General features: G+C 53.4%; 1 protein-coding gene across 1 annotated transcript in view; it reads right to left on the reverse strand.

Annotated features, from left to right (window-relative positions):
* The window catches only part of LOC140399406 (rho guanine nucleotide exchange factor 3-like), a 930,630-nt gene that overhangs the window by 824,901 nt on the left and 80,126 nt on the right, over window positions 1–25,603 (reverse strand). The gene's annotated exons all lie outside the window — the stretch shown is intronic.

The following is a 25,603-nucleotide window of genomic DNA, read 5'->3' on the forward strand; positions in this document are numbered from 1 at the left end:
CCACTGTACACAATCCCAATGGACCCAAACCCCTTCCCATTCACTCCGACTGTCGACAGTCCCAATGGACCCAAACCCCTACCCGTTCACTCCCACTCTACACAATCCCAATGGACCCAAACACCTTCGCGTTCACTCCCACTGTCCACAATCCCAATGGACCCAAACCCCTTCCCGTTCACTCCCACTGTACACAATCCCAATGGACCCAAACCTCTTCCCATTCACTCCCACTGTACACAATCCCAATGGACCCAAATCCCTTCCCGTTCACTCCCACTGTGCACATTCCCAATGGACACAAACCCCTTCCCGTTCACTCCAACTGTACACAATCCCAATGGACCCAAACCCCTTCCCATTCACTCCGACTGTCGACAGTCCCAATGGACCCAAACCCCTACCCGTTCACTCCCACTCTACACAATCCCAATGGACCCAAACCCCTTCGCGTTCACTCCCACTGTCCACAATCCCAATGGACCCAAACCCCTTCCCATTCACTCTCAATGTACACAATCCCAATGGACCCAAACCTCTTCCCATTCACTCCCACTGTACACAATCCCAATGGACCCAAATCCCTTCCCGTTCACTCCCACTGTGCACATTCCCAATGGACACAAACCCCTTTCCGTTCACTCCCACTGTACACAATCCCAATGGACCCAAACCCCTTCCCATTCACTCCGACTGTCGACAGTCCCAATGGACCCAAACCCCTACCCGTTCACTCACACTCTACACAATCCCAATGGACCCAAACCCCTTCGCGTTCACTCCCACTGTCCACAATCCCAATGGACCCAAACCCCTTCCCGTTCACTCCCACTGTACACAATCCCAAAGGACCCAAACCCGTTCCCGTTCAGTCCCACTGTACACAATCCCAATGGACCCAAACCCCATCCCGTTCACTCCCACTGTACACAATCCCAATGGATCCAAACCCCTTCCCGTTCACTCCCACTCTACACAATCCCAATGGACCCAAACCCCTTCCCGTTCACTCCCACTGTACACAATCCCAATGGACCCAAACCCCTTCCCGTTCACTCCCACTGTACACAATCCCAATGGACCCAAACCCCTTCCCGTTCACTCCCACTGTACACAATCCCAATGGACACTAACCCCTTCCCGTTCACTCCCACTGTACACAATCCCAATGGACACAAACCCCTTCCCATTCACTCCCACTGTACACAATCCCAATGGACCCAAACCCCTTGCCGTTCACTCCCACTGTCCACAATCCCAATGGACCCAAACCCCTTCCCATTCCCTCCCACTGTGCACAATCCATAAGGACCCAAACCCGTTCCCGTTTACCCTCGCTGTCCACAATCCGAATGGACCCAAACCACTTCCCATTCACTCCCACTGTACACAATCCCCATGGACCCAAATCCCTTCCCCTTCACTCCCACTGTGCACAATCCCAATGGACCCAAACCCCTTCCCGTTCACTCCCACTCTACACAATCCCAATGGAACCAAACGGCTTCCCGTTCACTCCCACTGTCCTCAATCCCAATGGACCCAAACGGCTTCCCGCTCACTCCCACTCTACACAATCCCAATGGAACCAAAGACCTTCCCGTTCACTCCCACTGTCCTCAATCCCAATGGACCCAAACGGCTTCCCGCTCACTCCCACTCTACACAATCCCAATGGACCCAAACCTCTTCCCATTCACTCCCACTGTACACAATCCCAATGGACCCAAATCCCTGCCCGTTCACTCCTTCTGTACACAATCCCAATGGACCCAAACCACTTCCCATTCACTCCCACTGTACACAATCCCAATGGAACCAAACCCCTTCCCGTTCACTCCCACAGTAAACAATCCCAATGGACTCAGCCCCCTTCCCGTTCACTCCCACTGTACACAGTCCCAATGGACCCAAACCCCTTCCCGTTCACTCCCACTGTACACAATCCCAATGGACCCAACCCCTTCCTGTTCGCGCCCACTGTGCACAATCCCAATGGACCCAAACCTCTTCCCCTTCACTCCCACTGTACACAATCCCAATGGACCCAAATCCCTTTCCGTTCACTCCTACTGTACACAATCCCAATGGACCCAAACCCCTTCCCGTTCACTCCCACTGTACACAATCCCAATGGACCCAAAACCCTTCCCGTTCATTCCTACTGTACACAATCCCAATGGACCCAAATCCCTTCCCGTTCACTCCTACTGTACACAATCCCAATGGACCCAAATCCCTTCCCCTTCACTCCCACTGTACACATTCCCAATGGACCCCAACCCCTTCCCGTTCACTCCCACTGTGCACAATCCCAATGGACTCAACCCCCTTCCCCTTCACTCCCACTGTACACATTCCCAATGGACCCAAACCCCTTCCCGTTCACTCCCACTGTACACATTCCCAATGGACCCAAACCCCTTCCCATTCACTCCCACTGTACACATTCCCAATGGACCCAAACCCCTTCCCGTTCACTCCCACTGTACCCAATCCCAATGGACCCAAACCCCTTCCCGTTCACTCCCACTGTGCACAATCCCAATGGACTCAACCCCCTTCCCGTTCATTCCCACTGTGCACAATCCCAATGGACTCAACCCCCTTCCCGTTCATTCCCACTGTACACAATCCAAATGGACCCAAACCCCCTCCCGTTCACTCCCACTGTACACATCCCAATGGACCCAAACCCCTTCCCGTTCACTCCCACTGTGCACAATCCCAATGGACCCAAACCCCTTCCCGTTCACTCCCACTGTGCACAATCCCAATGGACCCAAACCCCTTCCCGTTCACTCCCACTGTGCACAATCCCAATGGACCCAAACCCCTTCCCGTTCACTCCCACTGTGCACAATCCCAATGGACCGAAACACCTTCCTATTCACTCCCACTGAACACATCCCAATGGACCCAAACCCCTTCCCATTCACTCCCACTGTCCACAATCCCAATGGACGCAAGCCCCTTCCCGTTCACTCCCACTGTCCACAATCCCAATGGACCCAAACCCATCCCCATTCACTCGCACTGTACACAATCCCAATGGACCCACACCCCCTTCCCATTCACTCCCACTGTACACATCCCAATGCAGCCAAGCACCTTCCCGTTCACCCCCACTGTACACAATCCCAATGGACCCAAAACCCTTCCCATTCACTCCCACTGTACACATCCCAATGGACCCAATCCCCATCCCGTTCACTCCCACTGTCCACAACCCCAATGGACCCAAACCCCTTCCCATTCACTCCCACTGTACACAATCCAAATGGACCCAAATCCCTTCCCGTTCACTCCCACTGTACACAATCCCAATGGACCCAAACCCCTTCCCGTTCACTCCCACTGTACACAATCCCAATGGACCCAAACCCCTTCCCGTTCACTCCCACTGTACACAATACCAATGGACCCAAACCCCTTCCCGTTCACTCCCACTGTACACAATCCCAATGGACCCAAACCCCTTCCCATTCACTGCCACTGTCCACAATTCCAATGGACCCACACCCCTTCCCGTTCACTCCCACTGTGCACAATCCCAATGGACCCAAAACCCTTCCCATTCACTCCCACTTTACACAATCCCAATGGACCCAAAGCCCTTCCCATTCACTCCCACTGTCCACAATCCCAATGGAACCAAACCCATCCCCATTCTCTCCCACTGTACACAATCCCAATGGACCCAATCCCCATCCCGTTCACTCCCACTGTCCACAATCCAAATGGACCCAAACCCCTTCCCGTTCACTCCCACTTTGCACAATCCCAATGGACCCAAACCCCTTCCCATTCACTCCCACTGTACACAATCCCAATCGACCCAAACCCCTTCCCATTCACTCCCACTGTACACATCCCAATGGACCCAAACCCCTTCCCATTCACTCCCACTGTACACAATCCCCATGGACCCAAATCCCTTCCCCTTCACTCCCACTGTGCACAATCCCAATGGACCCAAACCCCTTCCCGTTCACTCCCACTCTACACAATCCCAATGGAACCAAACGGCTTCCCGTTCACTCCCACTGTCCTCAATCCCAATGGACCCAAACGGCTTCCCGCTCACTCCCACTCTACACAATCCCAATGGAACCAAAGACCTTCCCGTTCACTCCCACTGTCCTCAATCCCAATGGACCCAAACGGCTTCCCGCTCACTCCCACTCTACACAATCCCAATGGACCCAAACCTCTTCCCATTCACTCCCACTGTACACAATCCCAATGGACCCAAATCCCTGCCCGTTCACTCCTTCTGTACACAATCCCAATGGACCCAAACCACTTCCCATTCACTCCCACTGTACACAATCCCAATGGAACCAAACCCCTTCCCGTTCACTCCCACAGTAAACAATCCCAATGGACTCAGCCCCCTTCCCGTTCACTCCCACTGTACACAATCCCAATGGCCCCAAACCCCTTCCCGTTCACTCCCACTGTACACAATCCCAATGGACCCAACCCCTTCCTGTTCGCGCCCACTGTGCACAATCCCAATGGACCCAAACCTCTTCCCCTTCACTCCCACTGTACACAATCCCAATGGACCCAAATCCCTTTCCGTTCACTCCTACTGTACACAATCCCAATGGACCCAAACCCCTTCCCGTTCACTCCCACTGTACACAATCCCAATGGACCCAAAACCCTTCCCGTTCATTCCTACTGTACACAATCCCAATGGACCCAAATCCCTTCCCGTTCACTCCTACTGTACACAATCCCAATGGACCCAAATCCCTTCCCCTTCACTCCCACTGTACACATTCCCAATGGACCCCAACCCCTTCCCGTTCACTCCCACTGTGCACAATCCCAATGGACTCAACCCCCTTCCCCTTCACTCCCACTGTACACATTCCCAATGGACCCAAACCCCTTCCCGTTCACTCCCACTGTACACATTCCCAATGGACCCAAACCCCTTCCCATTCACTCCCACTGTACACATTCCCAATGGACCCAAACCCCTTCCCGTTCACTCCCACTGTACCCAATCCCAATGGACCCAAACCCCTTCCCGTTCACTCCCACTGTGCACAATCCCAATGGACTCAACCCCCTTCCCGTTCATTCCCACTGTGCACAATCCCAATGGACTCAACCCCCTTCCCGTTCATGCCCACTGTACACAATCCAAATGGACCCAAACCCCCTCCCGTTCACTCCCACTGTACACATCCCAATGGACCCAAACCCCTTCCCGTTCACTCCCACTGTCCACAATCCCAATGGACCCAAACCCATCCCCATTCACTCGCACTGTACACAATCCCAATGTACCCACACCCCCTTCCCATTCACTCCCACTGTACACATCCCAATGCAGCCAAGCACCTTCCCGTTCACCCCCACTGTACACAATCCCAATGGACCCAAAACCCTTCCCATTCACTCCCACTGTACACATCCCAATGGACCCAATCCCCATCCCGTTCACTCCCACTGTCCACAACCCCAATGGACCCAAACACCTTCCCATTCACTCCCACTGTACACAATCCAAATGGACCCAAATCCCTTCCCGTTCACTCCCACTGTACACAATCCCAATGGACCCAAACCCCTTCCCGTTCACTCCCACTGTACACAATCCCAATGGACCCAAACCCCTTCCCGTTCACTCCCACTGTACACAATACCAATGGACCCAAACCCCTTCCCGTTCACTCCCACTGTACACAATCTCAATGGACCCAAACCCCTTCCCGTTCATTCCCACTGTACACAATCCCAATGTACCCAAACCCCTTCCCATTCACTGCCACTGTCCACAATTCCAATGGACCCACACCCCTTCCCGTTCACTCCCACTGTGCACTATCCCAATGGACCCAAAACCCTTCCCATTCACTCCCACTTTACACAATCCCAATGGACCCAAAGCCCTTCCCATTCACTCCCACTGTCCACAATCCCAATGGAACCAAACCCATCCCCATTCTCTCCCACTGTACACAATCCCAATGGACCCAATCCCCATCCCGTTCACTCCCACTGTCCACAATCCAAATGGACCCAAACCCCTTCCCGTTCACTCCCACTTTGCACAATCCCAATGGACCCAAACCCCTTCCCATTCACTCCCACTGTACACAATCCCAATCGACCCAAACCCCTTCCCATTCACTCCCACTGTACACATCCCAATGGACCCAAACCCCTTCCCATTCACTCCCACTGTACACAATCCCAATGGACCCAAATCCCTTCCCGTTCACTCCCACTGTAAACAATACCAATGGACCCAAACCCCTTCCCGTTCACTCCCACTGTACACAATCCCAATGGACCCAAAGCCCTTCCCATTCACTCCCACTGTCCACAATCCCAATGGAACCAAACCCATCCCCATTCACTCCCACTGTACACAATCCCAATGGACCCAAACCCCTTACCATTCATTCCCACTGTACACAATCCCAATGGACCCAAACCCCTTCCCGTTCACTCCCACTGTCCACAATTCCAATGGACCCACACACCTTCCCGTTCACTCCCACTGTGCGCAATTACAATGGACACAAACAGCTTCCCATTCACTCCCACTGTGCACAATCCCAATGGACTCAAACCCTTTGCTATTCACTCCCACTGAACACATCCCAATGGACCCAAACCCCTTCCCACTCACTCCCACTTTGCACAATCCCAATGGACCCAAACCCCTTCCCATTCACTCCCACTGTACACATCCCAATGGAACCAAACCCCTTCCCGTTCACCCCCACTGTACACAATCCCAATGGACCCAAACCCCTTCCCATTCACTCCCACTGTACACATCCCAATGGACCCAAACCCCATCCCGTTCACTCCCACTGTCCACAACCCCAATGGACCCAAACCCCTTCCCGTTCACTCCCACTGTTCACAATCCCAATGGACCCAAACCCCTTCCCGTTCACTCCCACTGTACACAATCCCAATGGACCCAAACCCCTTCCCGTTCACTCCCACTGTACACAATACCAATGGACCCAAACCCCTTCCCGTTCTCTCCCACTGTACACAATCCCAATGGATCCAAACCCCTTCCCGTTCACTCCCACTGTCCACAACCCCAATGGACCCAAACCCCTTCCCGTTCTCTCCCACTGTACACAATCCCAATGGAACCAAACCCCTTCCCATTCACTCCCACTGTCCACAACCCCAATGGACCCAAACCCCTTCCCATTCACTCCCACTGTACACAATCCTAATGGACCCAAATCCCTTCCCGTTCACTCCCACTGTACACAATCCCAATGGACCCAAACCCCTTCCCGATCACTCCCACTGTACAGAATCCCAATGGACCCAAACCCCTTCCCGATCACTCCCACTGTGCACAATCCCAATGGACCCAAACCCCTTCCCGTTCACTCCCACTGTACACAATCCCAATGGACCCAAACCCCTTCCCGATCACTCCCACTGTACAGAATCCCAATGGACCCAAACCCCTTCCCGATCACTCCCACTGTGCACAATCCCAATGGACCCAAACCCCTTCCCGATCACTCCCACTGTACAGAATCCCAATGGACCCAAACCCCTTCCCGATCACTCCCACTGTACAGAATCCCAATGGACCCAAACCCCTTCCCGATCACTCCCACTGTGCACAATCCCAATGGACCCAACCCCTTCCCGTTCACTCCAACTGTACACAATCCCAATGGATCCAAACCACTTCCCGTTCACTCCCACTGTGCACAATACCAATGGACCCAAACCCCTTCCCGTTCACTCCCACTGTACACAATCCCAATGGATCCAAACCACTTCCCGTTCACTCCCACTGTACACAATCCCAATGGAACCAAACCCCTTCCCATTCACTCCCACTGTACACAATCCCAATGGAACCAAACCCCTTCCGATTCACTCCCATTCTACACAATCCCAATGGACCCAAACCCCATCCCATTCACTCCCACTGTACACAATCCCAAAGGGCCCAAACACCTTCCCGTTCACTCCCACTGTACACAATCCCAATGGACCCAAACACTTCCAATTACCTCCCACTATCCCAATCCCAATGGAGCGAAACCCCTTTCGGTTCTCTCCCACTGTGCACAATCCTAATTGTCACAAATCCCTTCCAGTTCATTCCCAGTGTACACAATCCCAATGGACCCAAACCCCTACCCGTTCACTCCCACTGTACACAATTCCAATGGACCCAAACCTCTTCCCCTTCACTCCCACTGTACACAATCCCCTTCCCCTTCACTCCCACTGCACACAATCCCAATGGACCCAAACGCCTTCCCGTTTACTCCCACTGTACACAATCCCAATGAACATTAACCCCTTCCCGTTCACTCCCACTTGACTCAATCCCAATGGACACAAACCCCTTCCCGTTCACTCCCACTGTGCACAATCCCAATGGACCCAAACCCCTTCCCGTTCACTCCCACTGTGCACAATCCCAATGGACCCAAACCCCTTCCCGTTCACTCCCAGTGTACACAATCCCAATGGACCCAAACCCCTTCCCGTTCACTCCCACTGTGCACAATCCCAATGGACCCAAACCACTTCCCGTTCACTCCCACTGTACACAATCCCAATGGACCAAAACCCCTTCCCATTCTCTCCCACTGTGCACACTCTCAATGGACCCAAACCCCTTCCCGTTCACTCCCAGTGTACACAATCCCAATGGACCGAAACACCTTCCCGTTCACTCCCACTGTACACAATCCCAATGAACCCAAGCCCCTTCCCGTTCACCCCTACTGTACACAATCCCAATGGACACAAACCTCTTCCCCTTCACCACCACTGCACACAATCCCAACGGACCCAAACCCCTTCCCGTTCATTCCCACTGTGCACAATCCCAATGGACCCAAACCCCATCCCATTCACTCCCACTGTACACAACCCCAAAGGACCCAAACCTTTTCCCGTTCACTCCCAGTGTACACAATCCCAACGGACCCAAACCCCTTCCAATTCATTCCCACTGTACACAATCCCAATGGACCCAAACCCCTTCCCGTTCACTCCCACTGTACCCAATCCCAATGGACCCAAACCCCTTCCCGTTCACTCCCACTGTACTCAATACCAATGGACCCAAACCCCATCCCATTTACTCCCACTGTGCACAATCCCAATGGACCCAAACACCTTCCAGTTCACTCCCACTGTGCACAATCCCAATGGACCCAAACCCCTTCCCGTTCACTCCCACTGTACACAATCCCAATGGACATTAACCCCTTCCAGTTCACCCCCACTGTACAAAATCCCAATGTACCCAAACCCCTTCCCGTTCACTCCCACTGTCCACAATCCCAATGGACACAAACCCTTCCAATTCCCTCCCACTATCCACAATCCCAATGGAGCGAAACCCCTTCCCATTCTCTCCCACTGTGGTCAATCCTAATTGTCCCAAACCCCTTCACGTTCACTCTCAGTGTACACAATCCCAATGGACCCAAACCCCTTCCCGTTCACTCCCACTGTACACAATTCCAATGGACCCAAACCCCTTCTAGTTCACTCCCCCTGTACATAATACCAATGGACACAAACCTCTTCCCCTTCACGCCCACTGCACACGATCCCAATGGACTCAAACCCCTTGCCGTTCACTCCCACTGTACACAATCCCAATGGACGCAAACCCCTTCCCGTTCATTCCCAGTGTACACAATCCCAATGGACCAAAACCCCTTCCCATTCTCTCCCACTGTGCACAACCCCAATGGACCCAAACCCCTTCCCATTCACTCCCACTGTACACAATCGCAATGGACCCAAATCCCTTCCAGTTCACTCCCACTGTACACAATCCCAATGGACCTAAACCACTTCCCGTTCACTCCCACTGTACACAATCCCAATGGACCCAAACCCCTTCCCGTTCACTCCCACTGAACACAATATCAATGGACCCAAACCCCTTCCCGTTCACTCCCACTGTACACAATCCCAATGGATGCAAACCCCTTCCCGTTCACTCCCACTGTCCACAACCCCAATGGACCCAAACCCCTTCCCGTTCACTCCCACTGTACACAATCCCAATGGACCCAAACCCCTTCCCGTTCATTCCCACTGTACACAATCCCAATGGACCCAAACCCCTTCCCGTTCATTCCCACTGTACACAATCCCAATGGACCCAAACCCCTTCCCGTTCACTCCCATTGTACACAATCCCAATGGACCCAAACCCCTTCCCATTCACTCCCACTGTACACAATCCCAATGGATCCAAACCCCTTCCCGTTCACTCCCACTGTAGACAATCCCAATGTATCCAAACCCCTTCCCGTTCACTCCCACTGTACACAATCCCAATGGACCCAAACCTCTTCCCCTTCACGCCCACTGTACACAATCCCAATGGACTCAAACCCCTTCCCGTTCACTCCCGCTGTCCACAATCCCAATGGACCCAAACCCCTTCCCGTTCACTCCCACCGTACACAATCCCAATGGACCCAAACCCCTTCCCGTTCACTCCCACTGTCCACAATCCCAATGGACCCAAACCCCTTCCCATTCTCTCCCACTGTACACAATCCCAATGGACCCAAACCCCTTCCCGTTCACTCCCACTGTGCACAATCCCAATGGATGCAAACCCCTTCCCGTTCACTCCCAGTATACACAATCCCAATGGACCAAAACCCCTTCCCGTTCACTCCCACTGTACACAATCCCAATGGACCCAAACCCCTTCCCGTTCACTCCCACTGTACACAATCCCAATGTACCCAAACCCCTTCCTGTTCACTCCCACTGTGCACAATCGCAATGGACCCAAATCCCTTCCCGTTCACTCCCACTGTACACAATCCCAATGGACCCAAACCCCTTCCCGTTCACTCCCACTGTGCACAATACCAATGGACCCAAACCCCTTCCCGTTCACTCCCACTGTACACAATCCCAATGGATGCAAACCCCTTCCCGTTCACTCCCACTGTACACAATCCCAATGGACCCAAACCCCTTCCCGTTCACTCCCACTGTACACAATCCCAATGGAACCAAACCCCTTCCCATTCACTCCCACTGTACACAATCCCAATGGACCCAAATCCCTTCCCGTTCACTCCCACTGTACACAATCCCAATGGACCCAAACCCCTTCCCGTTCACTCCCACTGTACACAATCCCAATGGACCCAAACCCCTTTCCGTTAACTCCCACTGTACACAATCCCAATGGACCCAAACCCCTTCCCGTTCACTCCCACTGTACACAATCCCAATGGACACTAACCCCTTCCAGTTCACTCCCACTGTACACAATCCCAATGGACCCAAACCCCTTCCCGTTCTCTCCCACTGTCCACAATCCCAATGGACCCAAACACTTCCTATTCCCTCCCACTATCCACAATCCCAATGGAGCGAAACCCCTTTTCCATTCACTCCCACTGTGCACAATCCTAATTGTCCCAAACCCCTTCCCGTTCATTCCCAGTTTACACAATCCCAATGGACCCAAACCCCTTCCCGTTCACTCCCACTGTACACAATTCCAATGGACCCAAACCCCTTCTAGTTCACTCCCCCTGTACACAATCCCAATGGACCCAAACCTCTTCCCCTTCACTCCCACTGCACACAATCCCAATGGACCCAAACCCCTTGCCGTTCACTCCCACTGTACACAATCCCAGAGGACCCAAACGCCTTCCCGTTCACTCCCACTGTACACAATCCCAATGGACACTAACCCCTTCCCGTTCACTCCCACTTGACTCAATCCCAATGGACCCAAACCCCTTCCCGTTCACTCCCAGTGTCCACAATCCCAAAGGACCCAAACCCTCCCCATTCCCTCCCACTGTCCACAATCCCAATGGACCCAAACCCCTTCCCATTCTCTCCCACTGTGCACAATCCCAATGGACCCAAACCCCTTCCCGTTCACTCCCACTGTACACAATCCCAATGAACCCAAACCCCTTCCCGTTTACCCCTACTGTACACCATCCCAATGGACCCAAACCTCTTCCCCTTCACCCCCACTGCACACAATCCCAACGGACCCAAACCCCTTCCCGTTCATTCCCACTGTCCACAATCCCAATGGACCCAAACCCCTTCCCATTCTCTCCCACTGTGCACAATCGCAATGGACCCAAACCCCTTCCCGTTCACTCCCAGTGTACACAATCCCAATGGACCAAAACCCCTTCCCATTCTCTCCCACTGTGCACAACCCCAATGGACCCAAACCCCTTCCTGTTCACTCCCACTGTGCACAATCGCAATGGACCCAAATCCCTTCCCGTTCACTCCCACTGTACACAATCCCAGTGGGCCCAAACCACTTTCCGTTCACTCCCACTGTACACAATCCCAATGGACCCAAACCCCTTCCCGTTCACTCCCACTGAACACAATACCAATGGACCCAAACCCCTTCCCGTTCACTCCCACTGTACACAATCCCAATGGATGCAAACCCCTTCCCGTTCACTCCCACTCTACACAATCCCAATGGACCCAAACCCCTTCCCGTTCACTCCCACTGTACACAATCCCAATGGAACCAAACCCCTTCCCGTTCACTCCCACTACACAATCCCAATGGAACCAAACCCGTTCCCATTCACTCCCACTGTACACAATCCCAATGGACCCAAACCCCTTCCCGTTCACTCCCACTGAACACAATACCAATGGACCCAAACCCCTTCCCGTTCACTCCCACTGTACACAATCCCAATGGATGCAAACCCCTTCCCGTTCACTCCCACTCTACACAATCCCAATGGACCCAAACCCCTTCCCGTTCACTCCCACTGTACACAATCCCAATGGAACCAAACCCCTTCCCATTCACTCCCACTGTACACAATCCCAATGGATCCAAACCCCTTCCCGTTCACTCCCACTGTACACAATCACAATGGATCCAAACCCCTTCCCGTTCACTCCCACTGTACACAATCCCAATGGAACCAAACCCGTTCCCATTCACTCCCACTGTACACAATCCCAATGGACCCAAACCCCTTCCCGTTCACTCCCACTGAACACAATACCAATGGACCCAAACCCCTTCCCGTTCACTCCCACTGTACACAATCCCAATGGATGCAAACCCCTTCCCGTTCACTCCCACTGTACACAATCCCAATGGACCCAAACCCCTTTCCGTTAACTCCCACTGTACACAATCCCAATGGACCCAAACCCCTTCCCGTTCACTCCCACTGTACACAATCCCAATGGACACTAACCCCTTCCAGTTCACTCCCACTGTACACAATCCCAATGGACCCAAACCCCTTCCCGTTCTCTCCCACTGTCCACAATCCCAATGGACCCAAACACTTCCTATTCCCTCCCACTATCCACAATCCCAATGGAGCGAAACCCCTTTTCCATTCACTCCCACTGTGCACAATCCTAATTGTCCCAAACCCCTTCCCGTTCATTCCCAGTTTACACAATCCCAATGGACCCAAACCCCTTCCCGTTTACTCCCACTGTACACAATTCCAATGGACCCAAACCCCTTCTAGTTCACTCCCCCTGTACACAATCCCAATGGACCCAAACCTCTTCCCCTTCACTCCCACTGCACACAATCCCAATGGACCCAAACCCCTTGCCGTTCACTCCCACTGTACACAATCCCAGAGGACCCAAACGCCTTCCCGTTCACTCCCACTGTACACAATCCCAATGGACACTAACCCCTTCCCGTTCACTCCCACTTGACTCAATCCCAATGGACCCAAACCCCTTCCCGTTCACTCCCAGTGTCCACAATCCCAAAGGACCCAAACCCTCCCCATTCCCTGCCACTGTCCACAATCCCAATGGACCCAAACCCCTTCCCATTCTCTCCCACTGTGCACAATCCCAATGGACCCAAACCCCTTCCCGTTCACTCCCACTGTACACAATCCCAATGGACCCAAACCTCTTCACCTTCACCCCCACTGCACACAATCCCAACGGACCCAAACCCCTTCCCGTTCATTCCCACTGTACACAATCCCAATGGACCCAAACCCCATCCCATTCACTCCCAGTGTACACAATCCCAAAGGACCCAAACCCCTTCCCGTTCACTCCCAGTGTACACAATCCCAATGGACCAAAACCCCTTCCCATTCTCTCCCACTGTGCACAATCCCAATGGACCCAAACCCCTTCCCGTTCACTCCCAGTGTACACAATCCCAATGGACCGAAACACCTTCCCGTTCACTCCCACTGTACACAATCCCAATGGACCCAAACCCCTTCCCATTCACTCCAACTGTGCACAATCCCAATGGACCCAAACCCCTTCCCATTCACTCCCACTGTACACAATCCCAAAGGACCCAAACACCTTCCCGTTCACTCCCACTGGACACAATCCCAATGGACCCAAACCCCTTCCCATTCACTCCAACTGTGCACAATCCCAATGGACTCAAACCCCTTCCCGTTCACTCCCACTGTACACAATCCCAATGGACCCAAACCCCTTCCCGTTCACCGCTACTGTACACAATCCCATTGGACCCAAACCTCTTCCCCTTCACCCCCACTGCACACAATCCCAACGGACCCAATCCCCTTCCCGTTCATTCCCACTGTACACAATCCCAATGGACCCAAACCCCTTCCCGTTCACTCCCACTGTACCCAATCCCAATGGACCCAAACCCCTTCCCGTTCACTCCCAGTGTACACAATCCCAATGAACCCAAACCCCTTCCCGTTCACCCCTACTGTACACAATCCCAATGGACCCAAACGCCTTCCCGTTCACTCCCACTGCACACAATCCCAATGGACCCAAACCGCTTCCCGTTCATTCCCACTGTACACAATCCCAATGGACCCAAACCCCTTCCCGTTCACTCCCACTGTACCCAATCCCAATGTACCCAAACCCCTTCCCGTTCACTCCCACTGTACACAATCCCAATGTACCCAAACCCCTTCCCGTTCACTCCCACTGTCCACAATCCCAATGGAGCGAAACCCCTTCCCATTCTCTCCCACTGTGCACAATCCTAATTGTCCCAAACGCCTTCCCGTTCACTCCCACTGTACACAATCCCAATGGACACTAACCCCTTCCCGTTCACTCCCACTTGACTCAATCCCAATGGACCCAAACCCCTTCCCGTTCACTCCCAGTGTCCACAATCCCAAAGGACCCAAACCCTCCCCATTCCCTCCCAATGTCCACAATCCCAATGGACCCAAACCCCTTCCCGTTTACCCCTACTGTACACAATCCCAATGGACCCAAACCTCTTCCCCTTCACCCCCACTGCACACAATCCCAACGGACCCAAACCCCTTCCCGTTCACTCCCACCGTACACAATCCCAATGGACCCAAACCCCTTCCCGTTCACTCCCACTCTGCACAATCCCAATGGACCCAAACCCCTTCCTATTCAATCCCACTGTACACAATCCCAATGGACCCAAACCCCTTCCCGTTCACTCCCAATGTACACAATCCCAATGGACCCAAACCCCTTCCCATTCTCTCCCACTGTCCACAATCCCAATGGACCCAAACCCCTTCCTATTCTCTCCCACTGTGCACAATCGCAATGGACCCAAACCCCTTCCCGTTCACTCCCAATGTACACAATCCCAATGGACCCAAACCCCTTCCCATTCTCTCCCACTGTGCACAATCGCAATGGACCCAAACCCCTTCCCGTTCACTCCCAATGTACACAATCCCAATGGACCCAAACCCCTTCCCATTCTCTCCCACTGTGCACAATCTCAATGGACCCAAACCCCTTCCCGTTCACTCCCAGTATACACAATCCCAATGGACCAAAACCCCTTCCCATTCTCTCCCACTGTGCACAACCCCAATGGACCCAAACCCCTTCCTGTTCACTCCCACTGTGCACAATCGCAATGGACCCAAATCCCTTCCCGTTCACTCCCACTGTACACAATCCCAGTTGGCCCAAACCACTTTCCGTTCACTCCCACTGTACACAATCACAATGGATCCAAACCCCTTCCCGTTCACTCCCACTGTACACAATCCCAATGGAACCAAACCCCTTCCCATTCACTCCCACTGTACACAATCCCAATGGACCCAAATCCCTTCCCGTTCACTCCCACTGTACACAATCCCAATGGACCCAAACCCCTTCCCGTTCACTCCCACTGTACACAATCCCAATGGACCCAAACCCCTTTCCGTTAACTCCCACTGTACACAATCCCAATGGACCCAAACCCCTTCCCGTTCACTCCCACTGTACACAATCCCAATGGACACTAACCCCTTCCAGTTCACTCCCACTGTACACAATCCCAATGGACCCAAACCCCTTCCCGTTCTCTCCCACTGTCCACAATCCCAATGGACCCAAACACTTCCTATTCCCTCCCACTATCCACAATCCCAATGGAGCGAAACCCCTTTTCCATTCACTCCCACTGTGCACAATCCTAATTGTCCCAAACCCCTTCCCGTTCATTCCCAGTTTACACAATCCCAATGGACCCAAACCCCTTCCCGTTCACTCCCCCTGTACACAATCCCAATGGACCCAAACCTCTTCCCCTTCACTCCCACTGCACACAATCCCAATGGACCCAAACCCCTTGCCGTTCACACCCACTGTACACAATCCCAGAGGACCCAAACGCCTTCCCGTTCACTCCCACTGTGCACAATCCCAATGGACACTAACCCCTTCCCGTTCACTCCCACTTGACTCAATCCCAATGGACCCAAACCCCTTCCCGTTCACTCCCAGTGTCCACAATCCCAAAGGACCCAAACCCTCCCCATTCCCTCCCACTGTCCACAATCCCAATGGACCCAAACCCCTTCCCATTCTCTCCCACTGTGCACAATCCCAATGGACCCAAACCCCTTCCCGTTCACTCCCACTGTACACAATCCCAATGGACCCAAACCCCTTCCCGTTCACTCCCACTGCACACAATCCCAATGGACCCAAACCCCTTGCCGTTCACACCCACTGTACACAATCGCAATGGACCCAAACCCCTTCCCGTTCACTCCCACTGTACACAATCCCAGAGGACCCAAACGCCTTCCCGTTCACTGCCACTGTACACAATCCCAATGGACCCAAACCCCTTCCCGTTCACTCCCACTGTACACCATCCCAATGGACCCAAACCTCTTCCCCTTCACCCCCACTGCACACAATCCCAACGGACCCAAACCCCTTCCCGTTCATTCCCACTGTCCACAATCCCAATGGACCCAAACCCCTTCCCATTCTCTCCCACTGTGCACAATCGCAATGGACCCAAACCCCTTCCCGTTCACTCCCAGTGTACACAATCCCAATGGACCAAAACCCCTTCCCATTCTCTCCCACTGTGCACAACCCCAATGGACCCAAACCCCTTCCTGTTCACTCCCACTGTGCACAATCCCAATGGACCCAAACCCCTTCCCGTTCACTCCCACTGTGCACAATCGCAATGGACCCAAACCCCTTCCCGTTCACTCCCAGTGTACACAATCCCAATGGACCAAAACCCCTTCCCATTCTCTCCCACTGTGCACAACCCCAATGGACCCAAACCCCTTCCTGTTCACTCCCACTGTGCACAATCCCAATGGACCCAAACCCCTTCCCGTTCACTCCCACTGTGCACAATCGCAATGGACCCAAACCACTTTCCGTTCACTCCCACTGTACACAATCCCAATGGACCCAAACCCCTTCCCGTTCACTCCCACTGAACACAATACCAATGGACCCAAACCCCTTCCCGTTCACTCCCACTGTACACAATCCCAATGGATGCAAACCCCTTCCCGTTCACTCCCACTGTACACAATCCCAATGGACCCAAACCCCTTCCCATTCCCTCCCACTGTCCACAATACCAATGGACCCAAACCCCTTCCCGTTCACTCCCACTGTCCACAATCCCAATGGACCCAAACCCCTTCCCGTTCACTCCCACTGTACACAATCCCAATGGACCCAAACCCCTTCCCGTTCACTCCCACTGTACACAATCCCAATGGACCCAAACCCCTTCCCGTTCACTCCCAATGTACACAATCCCAATGGACCCAAACCCCTTCCCGTTCACTCCCACTGTCCACAATCCCAATGGACCCAAACCCCTTCCCATTCTCTCCCACTGTACACAATTCCAATGGACCCAAACCCCTTCCCGTTCACTCCCACTGTGCACAATCCCAATGGACCCAAACCCCTTCCCGTTCACTCCCACTGTACACAATCCCAATGGACCCAAACCCCTTCCCGTTCACTCCCACTGAACACAATACCAATGGACCCAAACCCCTTCCCGTTCACTCCCACTGTACACAATCCCAATGGATGCAAACCCCTTCCCGTTCACTCCCACTGTCCACAATCCCAATGGACCAAAACCCCTTCCCATTCTCTCCCACTGTGCACAACCCCAATGGACCCAAACCCCTTCCTGTTCACTCCCACTGTGCACAATCCCAATGGACCCAAACCCCTTCCCGTTCACTCCCACTGTGCACAATCGCAATGGACCCAAACCACTTTCCGTTCACTCCCACTGTACACAATCCCAATGGACCCAAACCCCTTCCCGTTCACTCCCACTGAACACAATCCCAATGGACCCAAACCCCTTCCCGTTCACTCCCACTGTACACAATCCCAATGGACACTAACCCCTTCCAGTTCACTCCCACTGTACACAATCCCAATGGACCCAAACCCCTTCCCGTTCTCTCCCACTGTCCACAATCCCAATGGACCCAAACACTTCCTATTCCCTCCCACTATCCACAATCCCAATGGAGCGAAACCCCTTTTCCATTCACTCCCACTGTGCACAATCCTAATTGTCCCAAACCCCTTCCCGTTCATTCCCAGTTTACACAATCCCAATGGACCCAAACCCCTTCCCGTTCACTCCCACTGTACACAATTCCAATGGACCCAAACCCCTTCTAGTTCACTCCCCCTGTACACAATCCCAATGGACCCAAACCTCTTCCCCTTCACTCCCACTGCACACAATCCCAATGGACCCAAACCCCTTGCCGTTCACTCCCACTGTACACAATCCCAGAGGACCCAAACGCCTTCCCGTTCACTCCCACTGTACACAATCCCAATGGACACTAACCCCTTCCCGTTCACTCCCACTTGACTCAATCCCAATGGACCCAAACCCCTTCCCGTTCACTCCCAGTGTCCACAATCCCAAAGGACCCAAACCCTCCCCATTCCCTCCCACTGTCCACAATCCCAATGGACCCAAACCCCTTCCCATTCTCTCCCACTGTGCACAATCCCAATGGACCCAAACCCCTTCCCGTTCACTCCCACTGTACACAATCCCAATGGACCCAAACCTCTTCACCTTCACCTCCTCTGCACACAATCCCAACGGACCCAAACCCCTTCCCGTTCATTCCCACTGTACACAATCCCAATGGACCCAAACCCCATCCCATTCACTCCCAGTGTACACAATCCCAAAGGACCCAAACCCCTTCCCGTTCACTCCCAGTGTACACAATCCCAATGGACCAAAACCCCTTCCCATTCTCTCCCACTGTGCACAATCCCAATGGACCCAAACCCCTTCCCGTTCACTCCCAGTGTACACAATCCCAATGGACCGAAACACCTTCCCGTTCACTCCCACTGTACACAATCCCAATGGACCCAAACCCCTTCCCATTCACTCCAACTGTGCACAATCCCAATGGACCCAAACCCCTTCCCATTCACTCCCACTGTACACAATCCCAAAGGACCCAAACACCTTCCCGTTCACTCCCACTGGACACAATCCCAATGGACCCAAACCCCTTCCCATTCACTCCAACTGTGCACAATCCCAATGGACTCAAACCCCTTCCCGTTCACTCCCATTGTACACAATCCCAATGGACCCAAACCCCTTCCCGTTCACCGCTACTGTACACAATCCCATTGGACCCAAACCTCTTCCCCTTCACCCCCAGTGCACACAATCCCAACGGACCCAATCCCCTTCCCGTTCATTCCCACTGTACACAATCCCAATGGACCCAAACCACTTCCCGTTCACTCCCACTGTACCCAATCCCAATGTACCCAAACCCCTTCCCGTTCACTCCCAGTGTACACAATCCCAATGAACCCAAACCCCTTCCCGTTCACCCCTACTGTACACAATCCCAATGGACCCAAACCCCTTCCCGTTCACTCCCACTGCACACAATCCCAATGGACCCAAACCCCTTCCCGTTCATTCCCACTGTACACAATCCCAATGGACCCAAACCCCTTCCCGTTCACTCCCACTGTACCCAATCCCAATGGACCCAAACCCCTTCCCGTTCACTCCCACTGTACTCAATCCCAATGGACCCAAACCCCATCCCATTCACTCCCACTGTACACAATCCCAAAGGACCCAAACACCTTCCCGTTCACACCCACTGTACACAATCCCAATGTACCCAAACCCCTTCCCGTTCACTCCCACTGTACACAATCCCAATGTACCCAAACCCCTTCCCGTTCACTCCCACTGTCCACAATCCCAATGGAGCGAAACCCCTTCCCATTCTCTCCCACTGTGCACAATCCTAATTGTCCCAAACGCCTTCCCGTTCACTCCCACTGTACACAATCCCAATGGACACTAACCCCTTCCCGTTCACTCCCACTTGACTCAATCCCAATGGACCCAAACCCCTTCCCGTTCACTCCCAGTGTCCACAATCCCAAAGGACCCAAACCCTCCCCATCCCCTCCCACTGTCCACAATCCCAATGGACCCAAACCCCTTCCCATTCTCTCCCACTGTGCACAATCCCAATGGACCCAAACCCCTTCCCGTTCACTCCCACTGTACACAATCCCAATGAACCCAAACCCCTTCCCGTTTACCCCTACTGTACACAATCCCAATGGACCCAAACCTCTTTCCCTTCACCCCCACTGCACACAATCCCAACGGACCCAAACCCCTTCCCGTTCACTCCCGCTGTACACAATCCCAAAGGACCCAAACCCCTTCCCGTTCACTCCCAGTGTGCACAATCCCAATGGACCAAAACCCCTTCCCATTCTCTCCCACTGTGCACAATCCCAATGGACCCAAACCCCTTCCCGTTCACTCCCAGTGTACACAATCCCAATGGACCGAAACACCTTCCCGTTCACTCCCACTGTACACAATCCCAATGGACCCAAACCCCTTCCCGTTCACTCCCACTGTGCACAATCCCAATGGACCCAAACCCCTTCCCGTTCACTCCCAGTGTACACAATCCCAATGGACCGAAACACCTTCCCGTTCACTCCCACTGTACACAATCCCAATGGACCCAAACCCCTTCCCGTTCACTCCCACTGTGCACAATCCCAATGGACCCAAACCCCTTCCCATTCACTCCAACTGTGCACAATCCCAATGGACCCAAACCCCTTCCCATTCACTCCCACTGTACACAATCCCAAAGGACCCAAACACCTTCCCGTTCACTCCCACTGTACACAATCCCAATGGACCCAAACCCCTTCCCATTCACTCCAACTGTGCACAATCCCAATGGACCCAAACCCCTTCCCGTTCACTCCCACTGTACACAATCCCAATGGACCCAAACCCCTTCCCGTTCACCCCTACTGTACACAATCCCATTGGACCCAAACCTCTTCCCCTTCACCCCCACTGCACACAATCCCAACGGACCCAATCTCCTTCCCGTTCATTCCCACTGTACACAATCCCAATGGACCCAAACCCCTTCCCGTTCACTCCCACTGTACCCAATCCCAATGGACCCAAACCCCTTCCCGTTCACTCCCAGTGTACACAATCCCAATGAACCCAAACCCCTTCCTGTTCACCCCTACTGTACACAATCCCAATGGACCCAAACCCCTTCCCGTTCACTCCCACTGCACACAATCCCAATGGACCCAAACCCCTTCCCGTTCATTCCCACTGTACACATTCCCAATGGACCCAAACCCCTTCCCGTTCACTCCCACTGTACCCAATCCCAATGGACCCAAACCCCTTCCCGTTCACTCCCACTGTACTCAATCCCAATGGACCCAAACCCCATCCCATTCACTCCCACTGTACACAATCCCAAAGGACCCAAACACCTTCCCGTTCACTCCCACTGGACACAATCCCAATGGACCCAAACCCCTTCCCATTCACTCCAACTGTGCACAATCCCAATGGACTCAAACCCCTTCCCGTTCACTCCCACTGTACACAATCCCAATGGACCCAAACCCCTTCCCGTTCACCGCTACTGTACACAATCCCATTGGACCCAAACCTCTTCCCCTTCACCCCCACTGCACACAATCCCAACGGACCCAATCCCCTTCCCGTTCATTCCCACTGTACACAATCCCAATGGACCCAAACCACTTCCCGTTCACTCCCACTGTACCCAATCCCAATGTACCCAAACCCCTTCCCGTTCACTCCCAGTGTACACAATCCCAATGAACCCAAACCCCTTCCCGTTCACCCCTACTGTACACAATCCCAATGGACCCAAACCCCTTCCCGTTCACTCCCACTGCACACAATCCCAATGGACCCAAACCCCTTCCCGTTCATTCCCACTGTACACAATCCCAATGGACCCAAACCCCTTCCCGTTCACTCCCACTGTACCCAATCCCAATGGACCCAAACCCCTTCCCGTTCACTCCCACTGTACTCAATCCCAATGGACCCAAACCCCATCCCATTCACTCCCACTGTACACAATCCCAAAGGACCCAAACACCTTCCCGTTCACACCCACTGTACACAATCCCAATGTACCCAAACCCCTTCCCGTTCACTCCCACTGTACACAATCCCAATGTACCCAAACCCCTTCCCGTTCACTCCTACTGTCCACAATCCCAATGGAGCGAAACCCCTTCCCATTCTCTCCCACTGTGCACAATCCTAATTGTCCCAAACGCCTTCCCGTTCACTCCCACTGTACACAATCCCAATGGACACTAACCCCTTCCCGTTCACTCCCACTTGACTCAATCCCAATGGACCCAAACCCCTTCCCGTTCACTCCCAGTGTCCACAATCCCAAAGGACCCAAACCCTCCCCATCCCCTCCCACTGTCCACAATCCCAATGGACCCAAACCCCTTCCCATTCTCTCCCACTGTGCACAATCCCAATGGACCCAAACCCCTTCCCGTTCACTCCCACTGTACACAATCCCAATGAACCCAAACCCCTTCCCGTTTACCCCTACTGTACACAATCCCAATGGACCCAAACCTCTTTCCCTTCACCCCCACTGCACACAATCCCAACGGACCCAAACCCCTTCCCGTTCATTCCCACTGTACACAATCCCAATGGACCCAAACCCCATCCCATTCACTCCCAGTGTACACAATCCCAAAGGACCCAAACCCCTTCCCGTTCACTCCCAGTGTGCACAATCCCAATGGACCAAAACCCCTTCCCATTCTCTCCCACTGTGCACAATCCCAATGGACCCAAACCCCTTCCCGTTCACTCCCAGTGTACACAATCCCAATGGACCGAAACACCTTCCCGTTCACTCCCACTGTACACAATCCCAATGGACCCAAACCCCTTCCCGTTCACTCCCACTGTGCACAATCCCAATGGACCCAAACCCCTTCCCATTCACTCCAACTGTGCACAATCCCAATGGACCCAAACCCCTTCCCATTCACTCCCACTGTACACAATCCCAAAGGACCCAAACACCTTCCCGTTCACTCCCACTGTACACAATCCCAATGGACCCAAACCCCTTCCCATTCACTCCAACTGTGCACAATCCCAATGGACCCAAACCCCTTCCCGTTCACTCCCACTGTACACAACCCCAATGGACCCAAACCCCTTCCCGTTCACCCCTACTGTACACAATCCCATTGGACCCAAACCTCTTCCCCTTCACCCCCACTGCACACAATCCCAACGGACCCAATCTCCTTCCCGTTCATTCCCACTGTACACAATCCCAATGGACCCAAACCCCTTCCCGTTCACTCCCACTGTACCCAATCCCAATGGACCCAAACCCCTTCCCGTTCACTCCCAGTGTACACAATCCCAATGAACCCAAACCCCTTCCTGTTCACCCCTACTGTACACAATCCCAATGGACCCAAACCCCTTCCCGTTCACTCCCACTGCACACAATCCCAATGGACCCAAACCCCTTCCCGTTCATTCCCACTGTACACAATCCCAATGGACCCAAACCCCTTCCCGTTCACTCCCACTGTACCCAATCCCAATGGACCCAAACCCCTTCCCGTTCACTCCCACTGTACTCAATCCCAATGGACCCAAACCCCTTCCCGTTCACTCCCACTGTACACAATCCCAAAGGACCCAAACACCTTCCCGTTCACACCCACTGTACACAATCCCAATGTACCCAAACCCCTTCCCGTTCACTCCCACTGTACACAATCCCAATGTACCCAAACCCCTTCCTGTTCACTCCCACTGTCCACAATCCCAATGGAGCGAAACCCCTTCCCATTCTCTCCCACTGTGCACAATCCTAATTGTCCCAAACCCCTTCCCGTTCATTCCCACTGTACACAATTCCAATGGACCCAAACCCCTTCTAGTTCACTCCCCCTGTACATAATACCAATGGACCCAAACCTCTTCCCCTTCACTCCCACTGCACACAATCCCAATGGACTCAAACCCCTTGCCGTTCACACCCACTGTCCACAATCCCAATGGACATTGACCCCTTCCCGTTCACTCCCACTTGACTCAATCCCAATGGACCCAAACCCCTTCCCGTTCACTCCCAGTGTCCACAATCCCAAAGGACCCAAACCCCTTCCCATTCCCTCCCACTGTCCACAATCCCAATGGACCCAAACCCCTTCCAGTTCTCTCCCACTGTGCACAATCCCAATGGACCGAAACCCCTTCCCGTTCACTCCCAGTGTACACAATCCCAATGGACCAAAACCCCTTCCCATTCTCTCCCACTGTGCACAATCCCAATGGACCCAAACCCCTTCCCGTTCACTCCCAGTGTACACAATCCCAATGGACCGAAACCCCTTCCCGTTCACTCCCACTGTACACAATCCCAATGGACCCAAACCTCTTCCCCTTCACCCCCACTGCACACAATCCCAATGGACCCAAACCCCTTCCCGTTCACTTCCACTGTACACAATCCCAATGGACCCAAACCCCTACCCGTTCACTCCCACTCCAAACAATCCCAATGGACCCAAACCTCTTCCCCTTCACTCCCACTGTACACTATCCAAATGGACCCAAATCCCTTCCCGTTCATTCCCACTGTACACTATCTCAATGGGCCCAATCCCCTTCCCGTTCACTCCCACTGTACACAATCCCAATGGACCCAGACCTCTTCCCCTTCACTCCCACTGCACACAATCCCAATGGACCCAAACCCCTTCCCGTTCACTACCACTGTACACAATCCCAATGGACCCAAACCCCTTCCTGTTCACTCCCACTGTGCACAATACAAATGGACCCAAACCCCTTCCCGTTCACTCCCACTGTGCACAATCCCAATGGACCCAAACCCCTTCCCATTCACTCCCACTATACACAATCCCAATG

The sequence above is a fragment of the Scyliorhinus torazame genome, chromosome 22 (genome assembly GCF_047496885.1).
Source record: "Scyliorhinus torazame isolate Kashiwa2021f chromosome 22, sScyTor2.1, whole genome shotgun sequence".
In the NCBI taxonomy this organism is placed as follows: Eukaryota; Metazoa; Chordata; class Chondrichthyes; order Carcharhiniformes; family Scyliorhinidae; genus Scyliorhinus; species Scyliorhinus torazame.